Source organism: Bos javanicus, chromosome 20 (assembly GCF_032452875.1).
Source record: "Bos javanicus breed banteng chromosome 20, ARS-OSU_banteng_1.0, whole genome shotgun sequence".
Lineage (NCBI taxonomy): Eukaryota > Metazoa > Chordata > Mammalia > Artiodactyla > Bovidae > Bos > Bos javanicus.
In genome coordinates, this window is record NC_083887.1 from 8,754,740 (window position 1) to 8,776,160 (window position 21,421).

At 40.1% G+C, this 21,421-nt stretch overlaps 1 long non-coding RNA gene across 1 annotated transcript in view; it reads left to right on the forward strand.

The window, feature by feature from the left end:
• Positions 1-451: 451 nt before the first annotated feature.
• LOC133233471 (uncharacterized) overlaps positions 452-21,421 on the forward strand; it is a 167,733-nt gene continuing 146,763 nt past the window's right edge. The window contains exon 1 of the long non-coding RNA XR_009731725.1: positions 452-762. This is a non-coding gene — a long non-coding RNA (uncharacterized LOC133233471). The remainder of the gene's footprint in view (positions 763-21,421) is intronic.

The window sequence follows — 21,421 nt, forward strand, 5'->3', positions numbered from 1 at the left end:
CACACACTGTCACTTCCAAGTGTATTCTCTTGGTTACACTGACCAATGCTGATATGTTGTGGGAGGAGCCACACAAAGACTTGAATCATAGGGTAAGAAAATCATAAGGGAGTCATCTTAGAGACTGACTGCCAATTAAATAGTACTGTTGTGTGTGTGTGTGTGTGTGTGTGTGTGTGTTTTGGCTGCACTAGGTCTTAGTTGTGGGATCTTCATTGCAGCATGTGGGATCTAGTTCCCTGACCAGAAATCTAACCCAGGCCCCCTGTATTGGGAGCACACAGTCTTAGCCACCGGACCACCAGGGAAGTCCCTGTTTAATGTTCTTAAAAGCTCTTTTTTTTTTTTTTTAAACTGTGGGGTAATCCAAATGCAAATGTATCAGACTAAAATAAGGGATGAAAGTGAAAGTTGCTCAGTTGTGTCCCGACTCTTTGCGACCCCGTGGACTGTAGCCCGCTAGGCTCCTCTGTCTAGGGACTTCCCACACAAGAATACTGGAGTGGTTGCCATTTCCTTCTCCAGGGGATCTTCCTGACCCAGGGACTGAACCTGGGTCTCCCGCATTGCAGGCAGACTGTTTACCGTCTGAGCCACCTGGGAAGCCAAAATAAGGGATAGTTTGTTTAATAATAATGTTCTAAAAATCTGACTTGACTGGGGATCTGCATGCAACTCTCTGTAGAGATTAATTTGATTTTAAGTGACTTTTCTGTCTCCTTTGCTGGAGAATCCACAAGAGGAAGTGAGGACCACTCAAAGGTAGGGTAAAACTTCGTGTTCTTTTCAGCTGAAATCTTAGTAACTCAAGGTTCCTGTAACTCACCCTCCTGGCAAAGTTCCCCACAGACATTTCTGTGCTTATCCCAGAGGGGCCTGGCATCCATGTGCCCACAGGTCAACTGGCCAGGAACATCCTAGGACATTGCTTTGAGCTTCCTTTTCCCTACCATCTTCAGACAGGAATCCCTATCTTCGTCTCTACTTTGGAATTCTAATCCCAGGGCAGAGAGAAAACAACCCTTTCCTCAACTTTCTGGTCCCAGTGCCTTTCCAGGGCCCTGAATGGAGCTGCACTGCCTGTGCCTGGGCCAGCACGAAGTTTTTCAGGAAAAGAGGCCCCTTTTGCCTCTGAGTAACTCTCCACCAAGAACAGAAAAAAAGACAAGCATTTTTGGTTTTCGGGACTCTCATTTTGAATGTAACTGACTTACCTTTCACCTTAACTTATATTTACAGGCTGCTACTTTCTCCCATATATTTACATAGTCTGCTGGTTTCTCCCCATCCTGCCAAATGTCTTTCAAAACAATCAGCTGTCAGAGCTAACAAAATCTGTCAACACATGATGTGTGGCCTAGCACAGGGTTGTGATAAAAACTGATTTTGAGCATTAAAAATTCAAGCTGTCCTCTTCTGTTTAAGCATTAAACAAGTACTAATCATCTGCCCTAAGGTTGGTTGACTTTTGCCAGATCCTTGGCATGTTAAGCACTCTTATGATACCCCACACATGGCATCATTTACAACGGTCTCTTGCATACTGTCTAGATATTTTACGTGGAAGTGTTTAGCAAGCTGAGCCACGTGGCTTGGCTCCATCCATCAAGTCTCCTGAGCCAGAGCCCTGGGAATCTCTTTTTGGCTATTTCTCTGTTATGGTACACATTGCACATGTCTCTTGGGGATTCTGGCTCCTAAGCCTCTTCCACATCTATCACTTCCTCCTTTATTTCTACTGCCAATGACTTGGTTCAGGCCCTCATTAAGACTTGCATGGATCACTCCAGTCATATGCAAACTGGCCTCTTTCTGTTTTAATTCACCCTCCTCACTTCTGCTCCTGGAATAATCTTTCTAACAGTGAATTAAATCACATATTTCTCCTACCTAATGTCCCTCCATGAGTCTCCCCAAGGGTACTGGATCAAATTCAAGTTGTAGGTCAGCCCACAGATTTTTGCCTTCCTCTCCGACCTTATTGGGAGAAGGCAACGGCACCCCACTCCAGTACTCTTGCCTGGAAAATCCCACGGATGGAGGAGTCTGGTGGGCTGCAGTCTATGCGGTTGCACAGAGTCGGACACGACTGAAGCGACTTAGCAGCAGCAGCAGCAGCCAACCTTATTTCCCCATCCTTTCTTCTGTGCTTGTTTTCAGCTATGTAATTTGCAATTATCTCAAATTGATACCATTAATGTCCTAAACTTTTGCAAATATTATTCCTTCTACCTATGTGCATATCCTACTGGTTTTCAAGATCTAGATCAGGTGTCATTTCCTGTTAGACACCTTTTTATTCTGGGTTAGATGCACCTTGCATGTTCCACAGTATCTTCTAACATGTCTCTCTCCATGAGAGGTAAAGCAGGTACCGTACTTTAAGCGATGGGCTCTGGAGCTGGAGTACACGGCTTTAACCACGGTTCTTTTATTACTAGTTGTGTGACCTCTGGCATGTTTCTTAGCCTTTTTTTATGCCACAGTTCCCCTGATGGTAAATGATATTAGTACTCTTCTCAAGTGGTGGTCTTGGGCTTTATATTGAGTTGATACATATGGAGTACCTAGAATAATGTCTAGCTCAGAGCCTAGACTCTCTGTATGTCAGCTGTTCACAATAATTTCTTTTCAGTTTGTTGTTCCAAAAAGTTCTATGCTTTTATTTTTATTTATTTATTTTTTTAAATTTTATTTTATTTTTAAACTTTACAATATTGTATTAGTTTTGCCAAACATCAAAATGAATCCGCCACATGTATGCCCGTGCTCCCCATCTTGAACCCTCCTCCCTCCTCCCTCCCCATACCATCCCTCTGGGTCGTCCCAGTGCACCAGCCCCAAGCATCCAGTATCATGCATCGAACCTGGACTGGTGACTCGTTTCATACATGATATTATACATGTTTCAATGCCATTCTCCCAAATCTTCCCACCCTTTCCCTCTCCCACAGAGTCCATAAGACTGATCTATACATCAGTGTCTCTTTTGCTGTCTCGTACACAGGGTTATTGTTACCATCTTTCTAAATTCCATATATATGTGTTAGTATACTGTATTGGTGTTTTTCTTTCTGGCTTACTTCACTCTGTATAATAGACTCCAGTTTCATCCACCTTATTAGAACTGATTCAAATGTATTCTTTTTAATGGCTGAGTAATACTCCATTGTGTATATGTACCACAGCTTTCTTATCCATTCATCTGCTGATGGGCATCTAGGTTGCTTCCATGTCCTGGCTATTATAAACAGTGCTGCGATGAACATTGGGGTACATGTGTCTCTTTCCCTTCTGGTTTCCTCAGTGTGTATGCCCAGCAGTGGGATTGCTGGATCATAAGGCAGTTCTATTTCTAGTTTTTAAAGGAATCTCCACACTGTTCTCCATAGTTGCTGTACTAGTTTGCATTCCCACCAACAGTGAAAGAGGGTTCCCTTTTCTCCACACCCTCTCCAGCATTTATTCCTTGTAGACTTTTGGATCGCAGCCATTCTGACTGGCGTGAAATGGTACCTCATAGTGGTTTTGATTTGCATTTCTCTGATAATGAAAACCTCGAATAGCCAAAGCTATCTTGAGAAAGAAGAAGGGAACTGGAGGAATCAACCTGCCTGACTTCAGGCTCTATTACAAAGCCACAGTTATCAAGACTGTATGGTACTGGCACAAAGACAGAAATATTGATCAATGGAACAAAATAGAAAGCCCAGAGATAAATCCACGTACATATGGACACCTTATTTTTGACAAAGGAGGCAAGAATATACAATGGATTAAAGACAATCTCTTTAACAAGTGGTGCTGGGAAAACTGGTCAACCACTTGTAAAACAATGAAACTAGAACACTTTCTAACACCATACACAAAAATAAACTCAAAATGGATTAAAGATCTCAATGTAAGACCAGAAACTATAAAACTCCTAGAGGAGAACATAGGCAAAACACTCTCTGACATACATCACAGCAGGATCCTCTATGACCCACCTCCCAGAATATTGGAAATAAAAGCAAAAATAAACAAATGGGACCTAATTAAACTTAAAAGCTTCTGCACAACAAAGGAAACTATTAGCAAGGTGAAAAGGCAGCCTTCAGAATGGGAGAAAATAATAGCAAATGAAGCAACTGACAAACAACTAATCTCAAAAATATACAAGCAAATCCTACAGCTCAACTCCAGAAAAGTAAATGACCCAATCAAAAAATGGGCCAAAGAACTAAATAGACATTTCTCCAAAGAAGACATACAGATGGCTAACAAACACATGAAAAGATGCTCAACATCACTCATTATCAGAGAAATGCAAATCAAAAAGTTCTATGCTTTTAAAGGGATGGACTTTGTTTTCTCGGCGCCTAACACAAAGAACACATTTCTGTGAATCCATAGTAAACTATAAGTACCATATGTAAGGTATTATACTCTATGGTACTTTCCTATTTCCTAGTACTTTGACACGTTTAATTCACACAGGAGCAAGCTAGCAGTGTACATATCAGGACTTGAAAAAGTCATAGTAAGTGACAGCATATATTTATATATTACATTTTTCATTTCTAAAATAAGACTTCTAAGCTCAGAGAAGGATAATCTAAGTTTGCTGGAATTTTATTGCTTGGGTGATTTGTATTATAAAATCAGCCCTATTCTTTCTTGTTGGTATGAGACGTCTTTTATTATGTTGTATGCCACTATCTTCAAATTACCATGGAATCCACATATTGATCATGTTGTTGATTTAGTCAGAAGTTGTCTTTCCCATCATCTTTGACTCTCACATATTTTTGTATTTTAAGTAATGTTTTAAAATCACTTCATGTGTCCAATAGACTAATAAAAATAGAATTTTGCCATCTGCATTACATATCTCTGACAACAAATTGTTAAATAGCATGAGATTTCATTTTAGCAGCAACATCCTCTGGTAAATAAACAAGACATTTGCCATCCTCCATCTCTAGATTAATATGTTTTTATTTAATAAGTATACAATCATTTTGAAACTAACTGCATTGTTTAGCAGTCAATAATCTTCTGGATGTTTGTATTAGAACAAAATTTGACTATGAATGATAGAAACCCAAAATAACAGTGGCTTAAACAAGCTAGAAATCCCTCTCTCATGTAAATATAGGCAGTCTCAGGCTGGATGGCAGTTCAATCATCAGAGACCAAAGCTTTTTTATTTTTCTGCTCTACCATCCTTAATATATAGGTTTCTACTCCTAGTTTAAGATGGCTGCTTCAGCTCTAGTCTTTGCATCCCCAAGTCAGCCAGCAGGAAAGAGGAGAAGGGAAAAGAGCACTCTTGTTTTTTAAAGATACTTCCTGGAAGTTGCATGTTCCTTACAATTCGGCACAATTTGGTCCCTTAGATACCTAGTCAAAGGAAGATTTGGAAATGTGATCTTTATCCTGGGTGACAATGAATTTAGCTAAAATTGAGGGTTCTATTTCTGAGAAGATGGGGGTGAATGCATAGTAGAAGACTGGTGCGGAGTGCTACATTTTGTCTTTCATTTAACTGTCTCAGGTTCCTGGAGTTCAAGACTTTAAAAAGTTGGTAAATTGGCCCTGTTAATGTCAAAATTATGCATTGAAATAATTTTGACCCTTATTGTCTTAGCTAGTATGACACATTAAAAAAATTAAAAATAGAAGCTAATTTTAGAAGTATGTTGACTTTATGAATTGATTCCAAGTTAAAAAGTATATTAGTAGTATTGTATGTAACTTTCTCATAAAGGAGCAATACAAAATTAAAGTGGCATATTACACCAAAGGCCTGGATAACTAAAGGAAAAATAGGCAAATTGAATGTTATCAAGATGAATAACTTTTGTGTATCAGAGGACACTATCAACAAAGTGAAGAGGCAATCCATGGAATAGGAGAACTATCTGAGAGAGGATTAATATTCAGAATATATAAAGAATTTCTACAACTTAACAACAATAATTTAAAAATGGGCAAAAGACCTGAATAGACATTTCTCTAAATAAAACATACAAATGGCTAATAAGCACATGAAAAGATCATCACTATCACAAATCAGTAAGGAAGTGAAAATAAAAACACTTTATATTCATTGCTACTGCTAAGTCACTTCAGTTGTGTCTGACTCTGTGCAACCCCATAGACGCCAGCCCACCAGGCTCCCCCATCCCTGGGATTCTCCAGGCAAGAACACTGGAGTGAGTTGCCATTTCCTTCTCCAATGCATGAAAGTGAAAAGTGAAAGTGAAGTCGCTCAGTCGTGTCTGACTCTTAGCGACCCCATGGGCTGCAGCCTACCAGGCTCCTCCATCCATGGGATTTTCCAGGCAAGAGTACTGGAGTGGGGTTCCATTGCCTTCTCCGTCATATCCATTAGGATAGCTATTAAATGTAAAAATCAAGTAATAAAGGTTGATGAGGATGTGGAGAAATTGGAACCCTTATGCAGTGCTGGTGGCAATGTAAAATGAAACAGCTGTGTGGAAAACGGTATGGTGGTTCCTCAAAAAATTAAAAATGGAACTATCATGTGACCTAGCAATTCACTTCTGGGTATACACCTAATGTGGGATATTTGTATATGCTCAGAGTGGCATTATTCTCAAGAGTCAGAAGTTGGAAGGACCCCAAGTGATCATTAGTGGATGAATGGATAAATAAAATGTATTATATACATACAATGGAATATTGCTTAGTTGCTCAGTTGTGTCTGACTCTTTGATACCCTTTGGACTGTAGCCCGTCAGGCTACTCTGTCCATGGGATTACTTTTTAGGCCAGAATACTGGAGTAGGTTGCTACAATTTCCTTCTCCAGGGGATCTTCCTGACCCAGGGATTGAACCCACATCTCCCTATCTCGTACATTTCAGGCAGATTCTTTACTTGCTGAACCATCAAATATTATTCAGCCTTAAAAAGAATGGAAATTCTGACATATGTTACATTGGATGAATCTTGAAAACATTGTGCTAAGCGAAATACTTCTGTTACAAAAAGACAAATGTTGCTGGATTCCGCTTATATGAAGTATCCAGAGGAGCGAAATTCATGGAGACAGAAGGCAGAATGGTTATTGCCAGAGGTTGGAGAAGGGGGACATATGAAATTGTTATTTAATGTTTATGGAGTTTTAGTTTGAGAAGATGAAAAATTCTAAAAATGGATGGTGATGATAGTTCCATGACTATATGAATGTACTTAATGTAATTGTACATTTAAAACTGAGTAAAATGATGTTTTATGTTATATATATTTTTACCACAGTAAAAAATTGTTTAAAATTTTTTAAATGTGTTTTTTATACCCACATGCATTTATATAATCAGACTTGAAACCGACTCCAGAGTTTTTTCCAAAAATCTTAATCTTATTTTGAGATTCTATTAAAATGTTTCAAAACATATACAAAGAGAGAATAATACACAAGGAGCCCCCTAGTTCCCTTCAAGTAAGGCCCACTTTAACAGCTCAATATATAGTAAAACATTTTTCTGAATAATTAGGTCATTGCCCCATTTATGTACTCTCTCTACTACAGTGATTTGAAAGCCAACTATAAATTTTTCATCATTTTCAACTTTATTTTGTAGAGATATAGGTGTCCTAGGCAAAGCCTTAGAAAACCTGCTGTATCGCAGACCCTGCAAGAAAGAGCAGCATTGTGTAGATGAGATACTCTTTCTGTAAAGAGCCATAGCAAATATTTTAGGCTTTGTGGGTCACATTATGCCTGTTGAATATTCTTTTTCCTTTTAAATATCCCTATAAAAATGTAATAATCTTTCTTAACTTGTAGGGGGTTCAAACAAAAGAGGGATGCTTCCAGATTTGGCCCAAGGGCTGTAATTTATTGACCCCAGATAGAACTTGGAAGCCCTTCTAATGCCAACCCCCAGCAGAATGGCAGGTGTGGGCATCGAATAATGATTAAGTAGATCTTTCAGATGGCAAACAACTTCTATCTGGGCCTAACTCAAATTGGATGGTTTTGAGTCTAACTCAAATGCATGCATATAAAAACAAGAGACAGAATAGCCTCAGTTCCAATCTCAGTATATACAGGAAACCCCCTTTTCTTGAGGAAACTTAAGTGATGTTACTTGTAACCAGAAGAATCTAAATTCCTCTCATCTCCTGCAAATGTAAATTGGTAAAACACTTTGGAAGACAGTCTGTTAATATCTAGAAAGTTGAGTATGGGCATATTAATTACCCAGCATTTCCACTGTTAGGTTTTGTAACTAGAAAAATTCTTATACATTTGTGTGAGAAGGTGTATGTACAAGAATGTTCACAGCGTGCCTCATGTGTTCACAGTGGCCTCTCTTACCCTGTTCACGGGGCTCCCATGGCAAGAATACTGAAGAGGTTTGCCATTCCATTCTCCAGTGAACCATGTTTTGTCAGAGTCTGGACCATGTTTTGTTGTGAGTCTGAGTAAACTGTGGGAGATAGTGGACAGGGAAGCCTGGGGTGCTGCAGTCCATGGAGTAACAAAGAGTCGGACGTGACTTAGCGACTGAACAGCAACTGTTAACCTCGTCAGATCCCAGCTCTGCCACTACATAGGTATGTGACCTCAGTCAGCTACTTATTTCTCTGTGCCCCATTTTTCTCATCTGTAGGAGGGAAAAATTACTTAATCCTCACAAGGTCATCCCTATTAAATAATTTATGTAAGATGAAGGCACATAGCAAATGCTACATAAGTCGTAGCTGTTGTTATAGTTCATTATAGGAGCATTGGTCATAATAACAAAAAATGAAAACAACCCAAATCTCCATAAACAGAGTAAGCATACATAAACTTGTATATTCACATTATGGAATACTATAGAGTGCAGGAGTGAAAAGAATGAATTAGAACTATTTAAATCTTAGAAACAGTTTTAAAAGAAAAAGGCAGGCACAAAAAGATCTAGGTAGTATGGCCCCTAAATTATAAATTAGGAAAATTAAACATATTCTGTAGAGATGTATACATAGGTAGCAAAAGTACAAAGAAAAGCAAGGCAATGGGAAACAAAATTCAGTATAGTAGACAGGGAGATAGGACTGGGAAATATCTCCAGTGACATCTATAAAGTTCAAAGTTTATACATTGAGTGGTAGGTTCCTGTGTGGTGGCCTTATTATGCTATAAATATGGAATAATACATTCCAGTGAATTAAATATAAAGGTAGATTAAAAATTGCTTCAGCCACTATGAAAAGCAGTATGGAGGCGCCTTAAAAAACTAAAAATAGAGTTATCATACGATTCAGGAATCCCAATCCAGGACATATATCTGGGAAAAAAAGCTGTAATTTGAAAAGTTACTTGCACCCCAGTGTTCATAGCAACACTGTTCACAAAAGCTAAGGCATGGGAAGCAACCCAAGTGTCCATCAGCAGATGACGGGATAAAAAAGGGATAAAAAAGATGTGGTATATGTATATAATGGAACACTGCTGCTGCTGCTGCTGCTGAGTCGCTTCAGTCGTGTCCGACTCTGTGTGACCCCATAGACGGAAGCCCACCAGGCTCCCCCGTCCCTGGGATTCTCCAGGCAAGAACACTGGAGTGGGTTGCCATTTCCTTCTCCAAAGCGTGAAAGTGAAAAGTGAAAGTGAAGTCGCTCAGTCCTGTCCGACTCTTAGCGACCCTATGGACTGCAGCCCACCAGGCTCCTCCGTCCATGGGATTTTCCAGGCAAGAGTACTGGAGTGGGGTGCCTACTCAGCCATAAAACGTAAGAAATAATGCCATAAGCGGCAACATAGATGGACCTAGAGATGATCACACTAAGTGAAGCAAGTCCAACAGAGAAAGAGAAATATTATATGATATCGCTTATATGTGGAATCTGAAAAATAAGACAAATGAACTTATTTACAAAATAGACATAGAAAATTGACTCATGGTTACCAAAGGGGAATGACTGGAATAAAGGGATAGATTGGAATAAAAGATTAACAGATGTACACCACCTTATTAAAAAGACGCACACGCAAAGATAAAAATTACATGGTTAAGAGCTGAGCTTATTGAAAGAAATAGTTTACATGTTCTAAAGGGACTCCACTAAAGAACTAAGTGGTTGAATGTAGTTTGCTGTAGAAAATACTTTTTTGATGAAAATTTATCAGTGTTGGTATGCTTCTGATTAAAATGTTTGTGTTCATAAATTCAAAGTCATTGTGCCCTGGGAGTCAAAATAGCTGGATTAAATAATCATTTACATAGTTAACAATACCTTAACAATACAATTAGCATTGAATTTATATAATGAGATTTACACATTCATAGGAAAATCATGAGTTCTGGGAGGGAGTCACATGGGCAGCAGGTGTTGGAAAACCTAAATAGTAGGCAAATCATTAAAACATAAAATAGCAAGAGAGTAATTCTTCTCTACACATAAGACAAATAGGAAAAATACAGGGAAATATGACTATGTTATAAAAAAGAAGAATGAATTCAATATTGAAGTGATCATTTGGGAAGTAAGAGTTACTTTCCCCAAGATTTAATGAAGCTCAAACATGGAGTTTAGGAGTGGACATATCGTTGGACAGCTTCTTTTCCGAAAGCCACTGCATACTTAGCCAGTTTCTCAGGCAGCAGCAAATACACTGCCTTCTCGATGTCTTCAGGGGTGAGGGTACAGCGTTTCCTGTAATACATTAGGTTGCAGGCTTCAGTGGAAATGCGCTCAAACATGTCATTGATCATGGTGTTTATGATGTCAATGGTGCGAGATGATATGCCCTTCTGGGGAACCACTTCTTTTAGGACCCTGTTTATGTAGAGTGAGTAATTCCTAAGGCCAGATTCAGAGCTGGAATGTGATTTCTTTTTGGAGATTGCTTTTTGGTGTCCTCTGCAGCGCTTGTTCCTCTTGGTGATGTTTCTGGCCATTGCAGATGTTGTTCTTATCAGTTACAAGTGGAGAGGAGAAGGGCCTACAGGTGGTGGGAGTGCTCATATTTATACTGGCATGTCACAGTCAGACTTCTGGGGCTCCTCTCTGATTGGAGGTCACTCTTCCTATGTCATAATCCCCTAGCAACAACACTGGTTTGTTGTTAAGGGGAAATCTTGTTTCTGGGCAACTTAAAACTCTCCTAAGAAGATAGTGTTGCAGAAGGATTGAGGAGGACTTTATAGCAGAAGAGTACTCATTTTTCATACTTGATTTTTTAGCAATTTGTGTGCATAATATATACTATTTTCAGAGTTGGCACACTTCATCAACTTGAGAGGTTGGTTGTAGGAAAGTAAAAGAACAAAATGCCATAAATCTTTTAATAGGTGGAATATCTGTTTATAGAAGTATATAAAAATTCATTTTATAAGCAAATGAATAAACTATTAAAAATCTCATAATGATGTTATAATAAAAATAAATATGTAAACTAATCTGCTTTTAAAAATTGTGACTTATTTAAAAAATGAATTCTAATTTATTTTTTGGACCACAACTCCTTAGGAGTAACTCAATAAAACTAGAGAATAAAACAAAACTCTTCTATTTTATTGTTTAAATTAAGATATATGAACTGTGTTCATTAATTTTTTATAATGGTATTAATGTAGGCCTTGAAAATTTCACAAATTTTATTACATGGTCTGCTTTTTACAAGTTATTGTAGTTCTTCTGTCATTATTAACCAAAAGAATTTGTAGGGTCATTCTTGATCATGTGTCATGTTGATACTCATGCTTAAAAAAAAAAATCTCCATTTGCTTTCTTAATCAAATTCATCCCTGGATAAAATAAAAAAGAAATAGAAGTAACTATAAAAATCCCAACTCACAAGCATTTCAGTAACTCATGGTTGCCATAACTATTAATGCTGCCAAGAAATGTCTTTCACTTTGAACTACTTCACAGCTAAGGGAGTCTGGGTTATGTGTAATTTCTGGAATGCTATCTGTAAGCCCTTTCCTTTTACTCCCACTCAAGACAGTAAATCTGAAAGAAGGCAAGAAAGAGTAATGTTATTATAGAGACACCTTTGAACAAGCTCTAATTTTTGAAGCCAAGAGGCATCATTTGTAAATGTCTATGCTTTATTGCTAGTAACATACCTCAGACTGCTCCTCATCACTGAGTATGGAGGCTGTTGCTTCCATGTATGCTTTGGGGTGATGGATCTTTAGTCAGATCTTGCTAATACTACATTCAGATTACTCAAGATACAATTACTTAGCTTAATTATAGCATCGGAGAAGGTGATGGCACCCCACTCCAGTACTCTTGCCTGGAAAATCCCATGGACGGAGGAGCCTGGTAGGCTGCAGCCCATGGGGTCTCGAAGAGCCGAGTCGGACACGACTGAGCGACTTCACTTTCACTTTTCACTTCCATGCATTGGAGAAGGAAATGGGAACCCACTCCAGTGTTCTTGCCTGGAGAATCCCAGGGACGGGGGAGCCTGGTAGGCTGGCGTCTATGGGGTCGCACAGAGTCAGACACGACTGAAGCGACTTAGCAGCAGCAGCAGCAGCAGCATAGCTCTATTTGCTGTTGTTTAGAAGCAGCTGTCAGGTGAAAACCATTCATCCCCTATTCTTCTGTACCCAACTGAAGACCTTTTACTAGTGTAACACTTCCGGCCTCTCTCTTCCTTCTTACTCCTGACCTTTTACTAGTGTAACACTTCCGGCCTCTCTCTTCCTTCTTACTCCTCCCTGGGACAATCTTCCCAGGAAGGGAGGTTGGGAGACAATGGGCACACCTATTTTAATCCCTTCTGGACTCTTGCTGGGATTTAACTCTGGGCAGCTCTGCTCCTGATGGACTGAGTAGGTCATTCTGCTTAACATGGAGGTGCTGCATGTTGCCCTACACCTATAGTTGCCCTACACCTAATGGCTGTTCTTTAGTTTGTCAGTAATGAAGCTGACATTTTATTCCTGTATTTCTGATCCCTATGACTCTCTCAATTGGTTCTGTGCTGAGTGGGAAGAAGGAAGGGTACAATATATTACAGTAGTTAAAAAAGACTTTAAAGCCAAAACGATAAGCTCTATGCTAAAATACTAACTGATCAGAAAGTTCAGAAAATGAGAGATACTGATTCTGTAAAATTTCTGGATACTTTAGAGTTAAGCTGAATTTTCTTTTAAATTTTAATGAATCGTTCTAAAATATGTATGAATTCACCACTGATATGCTGTTTTCCTTTTCCTTCTCCCTTCCTCCTCCTCCAGACAGTCTGGAACAGGGATAGACACTTCTTAGCATAATGTCCTTTAGGAGATGCCTGCTATTATCAGTCTGGGCAGTGCAGCAAGTTTAATTATTTCGCATCTATGATAACCTGAGAATGGGCACCGTGAAGCCCTCTCTCCTCTTCCCCTTTCTCCCCTGCCCCCACTCTCAAGGTCCTAGCCTTAGAGCAGAGCCTGATGACCTTCAGTAGGGGACATAATAGTCATAACAGAGCACACTGATATCCAGTGTGCTAGAGTTCTGGAATCTCTGAGCTTTTCAAGTATAGCCAGAGTCTAAAGTTAAGAACTATTTCATACATTTTTCCAGGCACTTCTTTTTTTTTTTTAAGGTCATCATCAAGACTCACAGTGATTATTCAACAATAACTGTGGCAGAAGTGATATCAATTCAAAGAAAACATGTTCTGATGAGAGTGTGCCCAGTGAACACTTAAGTTTCCTGTGGCTGCTGTGGAAAAAAAAAAAGAAAACAACACCACAAATTTAGTGACCTCTGAAAACAACACAAATGTATTACTTTAGAATTCTGGTGGTCAGAAATCCAAATGGGTTTCGCTGGGCTAAAATCAAGGTGTCAACAAGGCTGTTCCTTCTGGAGGCTCTAGGGGAGAACCTGTTTCCTTGCCTTTTCTAGCTTCTAGAGGCTGCCTATGTTCCTTGGCTTCTCCTCCATCTTCAAAGCCAGTAATGGATAGTTTTTCTCACACTGCATCATTCTGACAATGAGCTTCCTGCCTCCCTCTTCCATGTAAGAGGACCCTTGTGATTACATTGGACCCACCCAGATAAGCTCCACATCTCAAAATTCACATCTTAGTCACATCTGAAAATTACATTTTGCCATGTGAGGTAGTAGTCACATAACTGGGGGTTTGGGATATGAGCATCTTTGAGGGACATTATTCTTCCCCCCATGGCCACTATGAACAGAATGAGATTGTCAGGGAAAATTTGGGTTACCAATAGTATAGACGTGGGAGATGACTAGTACTGTCCTTAGTTGATAACTAGAAATATGTTCAAAAAGTGCTTTCTATATGTAGGCTAACTTTCTTGTAATTTGTATATTTTTTTCTAAAAATGAAGAGTTGTTTTGGATTCCTACTTTCTGTGCTGTGCCTCTATATTATGGCTCCAAAAATATGCTAAGTATAATCAGTTTTATCCTTGGAAGGCCAGAAGATGACATAGAAGAGATATTTTTCTTTACTCTTCCTCATTTTCAAATTTCCTTCTCTTCTCTTTTTTTCCAACTTGCTCTCTCACCAGTATTTATTTAATGCCAATCATGTGCCAGGCATTGCATACGTTACATGTGGGGACACAGAGATAAAGAAGGTCTACTTCTTACTTTCAAGGAACTCAGTTTATTGAGGTAGGCAGACAGGAAAGTGATAATAACTATGAACAGGGACCTAAAGGCTATGTCATGGCATCCACTGAATATAGCAAGAACATAGGGTTGGCCCTAGATCACTCAGCCTGCCAGACCAGGCTTCTCAGAAGACGTGATGTTTTAGTTGAATCTTAACAGATATAAAAGTTATTCAGGTAGATAAGGTTGGTGGTAGGGGTAGAGGAAACAGAGTTGTATAAATAAAATACCTCCAAGAAAGACATTTTTTGTTGTTGTTTGCTTTTGTATGAAAATGGAAGACCCATGGTCTGAAAGAGCCTGAGCTTGATTGCCCTTTCTTGTCTGGTGGTATTCAGGTGTGGGAGAAAGTGTAGTCTGCAGAAGGAGGTAAAGGGAGCCTGTTTGCCAGGGGAGAATCCAGTCTTAGTTTAGGCTGTGGTTCTCAAGATTGTATATATCTTGAAGTCACCTAGGAAGATTAAACAAATAAGCCCATGCCAGGGCTAGACCCCAGACTGTCAGATTCTGCAGGGAGGGAGGCTCAGGTATTTTTTCTTTTGACTTCTTTTAATGTGAAGTCAGGTTTGAGAATCACTAGTTGAGCTAAAATAGAGAAATATTTGAAAGTGTTGGAGAGTTCTTTGTAGACACTGGAATGGGAGTAGTAAGGGAAAGGGTTAAGAGGCAGAGAGGTAAGAAGGGGAGCTAGGAGGAGAAAGGTGGAGTGATAGAATGAGTAGATGAGGGGCTGATGATGGGGAAAGTGGCTCTTGAGGGTGACACATGTTCTCTGGTTATAGGACTCCAGGTTCAGAGACTTGAAGAGATGCAGATTGATGTAAATTTGTTTCTGTACAGTTATTCATTTATGGCCACACTGCTAGGCTTGTGGGATCTTAGTTCCTGACTAGGGATAGAATCTGGGTCCTTGGCAGAGAATGCAGAGTCCTAACCACTGGACTGCCAGGGAATTCTTTAGTTCATTTGTTTGTTTCTGTGCATTTAAATCAGGCTAATTCAAGTCAAGGCTATGGTTTTTCCAGTGGTCATGTATGGATGTGAGAGTTGGACTGTGAAGAAAGCTGAGCACTGAAGAATTGATGCTTTTGAACTGTGGTGTTGGAGAAGACTCTTGAGAGTCCCTTGGACTGCAAGGAGATCCAACCAGTCCATTCTGAAGGAGATCAGCCCTGGGATTTCTTTGGAAGGAATGATGCTAAACCTGAAACTCTAGTACTTTGGCCACCTCATGCAAAGAGTTGACTCATTGGAAAAGACTCTGATGCTGGGAGGGATTGGGGGCAGGAGGAGAAGGGGACGACAGAGGATGAGATGGCTGGATGGCATCACTGACTCGATGGACGTGAGTTTGAGTGAACTCTGGGAGTTGGTGCTGGACAGGGAGGCCTGGCGTGCTGCGATTCATGGGGTCGCAAAGAGTCGGACATGACTGAGCAACTGAACTGAACTGAATATTGCCAAAAAGCTCTTTCAGTGCTAGACAAGAAACAAATCTAGGAGAAATGAGGAGAGATAACAGAGGAAGGTGGAGCCAGGCTGGAGCCCACTTTGTTGTGGAGTCTTACTGTTTTATATTTCCATGTTTTAGGAGGAGTCAAACAAGCGAACTCTTCATGTTCCTTTTTCCTGCTTTGTTGACAGTTCTGTGGTGTAGGTCATTTCTCTTTGTCTTCATCTGATCTTCTTTTGCTGGGTTTCTGGGCTGACACTCCTAACCTCACCAGTACCAAGCTCTCTCCCTCCCATTGCAGAGTCACCTGTGTCCTGCTTTGGCTAATCTGAAAGCTAGGTCATTATTCTTAGGTGACCTGGAAGAGAGTAATTAGATTAGCTCTGTGCAGAGTAAGAATGTAATAAAGGAATTAGCCTGGAAAGTAAGTAGAAGGTTGTCAGTTCCTGATGGATTTGATGTTCTTTAGCAGAAAACAGAAAATGTATTGGGACAATAGAGAGAAGAAAACTTTTAATCCTGTTTTCAGTTCTGATTCAGATATTATAGTAAAACATCAATTAACTAAAAAGCAAGTACTCCCCCCCCCCCCCAAATCAATAGATTATCACGGTAAAATGGATTTTCCTATAACTATAATAAGAGTGCTCTTGCTAAGCACACAGAACAGGAATAAAAGTTGCCCAAGGTCACCTGGCCAGGAAGTTGTTGAGCCAGTCGATAATGGAAGCCTGTTAGGCATCCAAGCTGGAACTCTTAACCACTGGATATACTGCCTCTCATTAGCTGGCCAAGAAGGGAGGATCTTCCAAGTAGGAGGAAGGGAATGATTAACAGCATGGAGGCATAAAATGACAAGCTGTTTTCTAGAATGAGGGAAAACTCTTCCTAGAGTAGAGGGATTATGTCTGAGAAAGATGTAATGGTGCGTTTAGTTTATAACACATTTTAAACTGGAATCTAAGAGTTAAAATTATTCTATAAGTATTTGTGAGTCACTGAGAATTTTAAGTATTCATGTGATTGGCTCAAAGTGATGTTTTCAGAGAATGGACTTGGTGCCGAGTATAGGAACAAATGGGCTTCCCAGGTGGCTCTGGTGGTAAAGAACCCGCCTGCCAGGGCAGGAGACATAATGAGACATGGGCTCAGTCCATGGGTTGGGAAGATCCCTTGGAGGAGGGCATGGCAACCCATTCCAGTATTCTTGCCTGGAGAATCCCATGGACAGTGGAGCCTGGCAGGCTACAGGGTCACAAAGAGTCGGACATGACTCAAGTAACTTAGCACACATGCACAGAAACAAATAGAGGGAGAAACAAGATCAGAGAACCGAGCGATGTCATTGGTGGCCCAGGAGTGGGACAATAGAGGCCTGAACTGAAGGGGAACAATGAGCTGTCTGAGAGAATTGGTGAGATCTGATGATTAAACCTAGACAGCGTGTTAAAAAGCAGAGACATTACTTTGCCAACAAAGGTCTGTCTAGTCAAAGCTATGGTTTTTCCAGTGGTCATGTATGGATGTGAAAGTTGGACTATAAAGAAAGCTGAGTGCCAAAGAATTGATGCTTTTGAACTGTGGTGTTGGAGAAGACTTCTGAGAGTCCCTTGGACTGCAAGGAGATCCAACCAGTCCATTCTGAAGGAGATCAGCCCTGGGATTTCTTTGGAAGGAATGATGCTAAGACTGAAACTCCAATACTTTGGCCACCTGATTTGAAGAACTGACTCATTTGAAAAGACCCTGATGCTGGGAAAGATTGAAGGTGAAAGGAGAAGGGGATGACAGAGGATGAGATGGTTGGATGGCATCTCTGATTCAATGGACATGAGCTTGAGTCAACTCTGGTGGTTGGTGAAGGACAGGGAGGCCTGGCGCGCTGCAGGCCATGGGGTCACAAAGAGTCTGACACAACTGAGTGACTGAACTGAGCTGAACTGATGATTGATTTACTATCTGTGGCAAAGGAGAAGTAAGAGTCTAATATAATGCTAACTTTTACTGAGTACTGACTAGGTGTCTAGACACTGTGCTAAGTACTTCCCAGGTATTAACTCAATTAGTGTTTACAAAAGCCGATGATACAGATACTACCATTATCAGCATCTTTGCATTGGTGTGGAAACTAAGACACAGAACAGTTGCATAACTTGCCTCAGATTATACAGGTGGTTAGCAGTACAGCTGGGATTCAAGCTCAGGTTTCTGGCTGCAAGTCCCCTGCTCTTTGACCTCAAACATCCCGTTTCTCTTGTAATCCTAATGTGTATGGTGCTCTACCTGCTGCATGTATTTGTTTGACCATTGCATCTCATTTCATCTTCACTAGAGTCTGAGGAAGTAGGTGGAACCAGTAGTTCTTCCTGTCTCACAGCTGTAAATTTGGCTATTGCCAGCAAGTAAGTGGATGAACGAAGACTTGAACCCTGATCTTCTAACACCATCCCCAGCACTCTGGCCAAAGCCTCATGCTCTATAGAGATTACTGTGGGGAGAGGAGGAGGGGAAGGGAAAGTTCATTAAGCAAAGGACAGATGGAGCAATGGAAAGGATGTGATGTTAGAATTTAGACCCTCAGAAAGTTGTTTCTCTCACTTTACATGCAATAGAGTCCCTAAGGCTATGGTATATATAAAGGAAGAATCATTTCTTTATTCCACAAGAGAGAAGATTCTGACAGCCATCATATAGCTTTACATTCTAGACAGGTCAGAGAGGAAAAAAAATAAACACCTTTACCTAGGGGGAAAGGATGATTGATTCTAAATTAGGAGAAAGGATTTAAGGAAGGGAGTCTATACTAAGAGAATCCTAATAAGGTTTTATAACCACATCTCTTCTTCACTTGTCCTGAGATGCCCCTTTAAGCTGGTTATACACAAAGAAACAAGACAGATATGTTAACATAATAAAATTAGAGGCTGATAATCATAATAAGAAAATTATTTTCATTTTTAAACAGCTAAACTGAAACCAGGAGCTGTCAAGTATCTTTCTTTAAGTACATCAATTTTTTTTTTTTTCCCATTCTAGGTGATATAATAAAGTCTTGCCCTGGTTACACTAAAAGGAAAAAAAAAAAACACCCAGTGTTCTTGAATTTAATAAAATCCAAATACCTAAATCTAATGTCTCTCCAGGGCCCAATAAAAGAATATAAATCTTTTGGCAGTTCAGACTGAAGACATTCACAACAAAGGCCAATTTCCAATTTTCTTGTTGAGCTTTATCTTAGGACCAGCTTCTGAAGCAGTGAAGTCTAAGTACTAATCTCTTTGGGTAAGGCTGTATCACTACAGTTTTCTTAGAGGAGTGATGGATCCCAGGGACAGGGGAGCCTGTTGGGCTGCCGTCTATGGGGTCGCAGAGTCGGACACGACTGAAGCGACTTAGCAGCAGCAGCAGCAACACTAACATTCCGGAATATGCTGGAAGCTGCCATCTGAAGATATGATCTCTCCATTCTGTTGTGTCCTGAAATCACAATACCTGATTAACACCTGCAGAGTACTTCCTACCTTCCAAAGTATTAGGAGTTTATTAAAAGAAGAGTACTGTCGGAAGAGTTCTCAAGATAGTATAGTAGGAAAACCCTAAACATACCTCCTCATAAGCATGGCAAATTTAAAATGACTTATGGAGAAACCATTGATGAGAAAGATCAAAACCTACCAGAAAAGACCTTCATTAACTGAGATATAAAGACTGTACCACAACCAGACAGGTAGAAGGGATGGAGTCATGGTATAGTCAAGACTCATATCCCTGGGTAGGTGACCCACAAATGAAAATTATGTTTGCAGAGGTTGTCCCCAGTGAGATGATGGGGAGAATTCCCTAAAAATTATGATAATCATTTCATGATATATGTAAGGCAGATCATTATGCTGTATACCTTAAATGTATATAGTGCTGTATGTCAAGTATAAAACAGGAAGTAAAAAATAAGTATGGACTCAGTGCCCATGAATTAATAGAAAACAATTTCCTGGAGACCAGGACAAAGTGCGTTTTGTAGGAGTTGGCCACTATCTTTGTGGAGCAGCTCTCGTTGGTGTGAGTGGTGACAAGGTTCCTCAGACACAACAACCCTCAGTACAGAGGTCATGCCAACTTATTTTGACTGAAGAAATATGACCAAAGTTGATTTTTAAAAATCAACTTTCAAGATGAGTGGCTAATGTAAACAAACTAGGAACAAATTATTAACTACATATTATGTGCTAAGTGGACTTCCTCAATGACTCAAGTGGTTCTGCCTGCAATTTAGGAGACTCAGGAGACAAGGTTCAGTCTCTGGATAGAGAAGATCCCATGCAGGAGGAAATGGCAACCCACTCCAGTATTCTCACCTGGAGAATCCCATGGACAGAGGAGCCTGGCAGGCTACAGTCCAGAGGGTCGCGAAGAGTTGAACATGACTGAGCATGCATTCATGCATGTGCTAAGCACCATGCTTCATTTTAGCCTCTCAACAGCTCTGTGAGGAAGATATTATTATCCTCAAATTGTGAGTTCATAGTTACCCTTATATTTATGTTCACTCACTTGCATTCTGATGTATTTCCTTCAATGAGAAAAAACTGAGTGGGTTCTAGGTTTTCTGTTGGAAGCTGTCCAGAAATTCAGATATTCATGTGGGAGTATGGTAATCATATGAATGGCATCCATGTATATCTTAGTGGGAAAAAATGAGAATGGCTAGGCTTTAGCTTGAAATGTAATCCCGTGTAGAATTTCTCACCTCTAGGGGAAATATGGAGAAGGCAATGGTACCCTACTCCAGTACTCTTGCCTGGAAAATCCCATGGATGGAGGAGCCTGGTAGGCTGCAGTCCATGGGGTCGCTAAGAGTAGGACACGACTGAGCGACTTCACTTTCACTTTTCACTTTCATGCATTGGAGAAGGAAATGGCAACCCACTCCAGTATTCTTGCCTGGAGAATCCCAGGGAGGGGAGCCTGGTGGGCTGCCGTCTATGTGGTCACACAGAGTCGGACACGACTGAAGTGACTTAGCAGCAGCAGCAGCAGCAGGAGAAATATTGGGTAGCATATTTATACATATTTTTACTTTTAAAAGTATGTGTTTAAATAAATGCTGGATAGAGTGTGGAGAAAAGGGAAACCTTTTACACGGCGGATGGAAATGTAAATTGGTACAGCCACTGTGGAGAACAGTATGGAGGTTCCTTAAAAAGCTAAAAATAGAGCTACCAGTTGACCCTGCAATCCCACTCCTGGGCGTATATCTGCAGAAAACCATCATTTGAAAGTATGCATGCACTCCAGTGTTCATTACAGCACTATTTACAACAGCCAGGACATGGAAGCAACCTAAAGGTCCTTTGACAGAGGAATG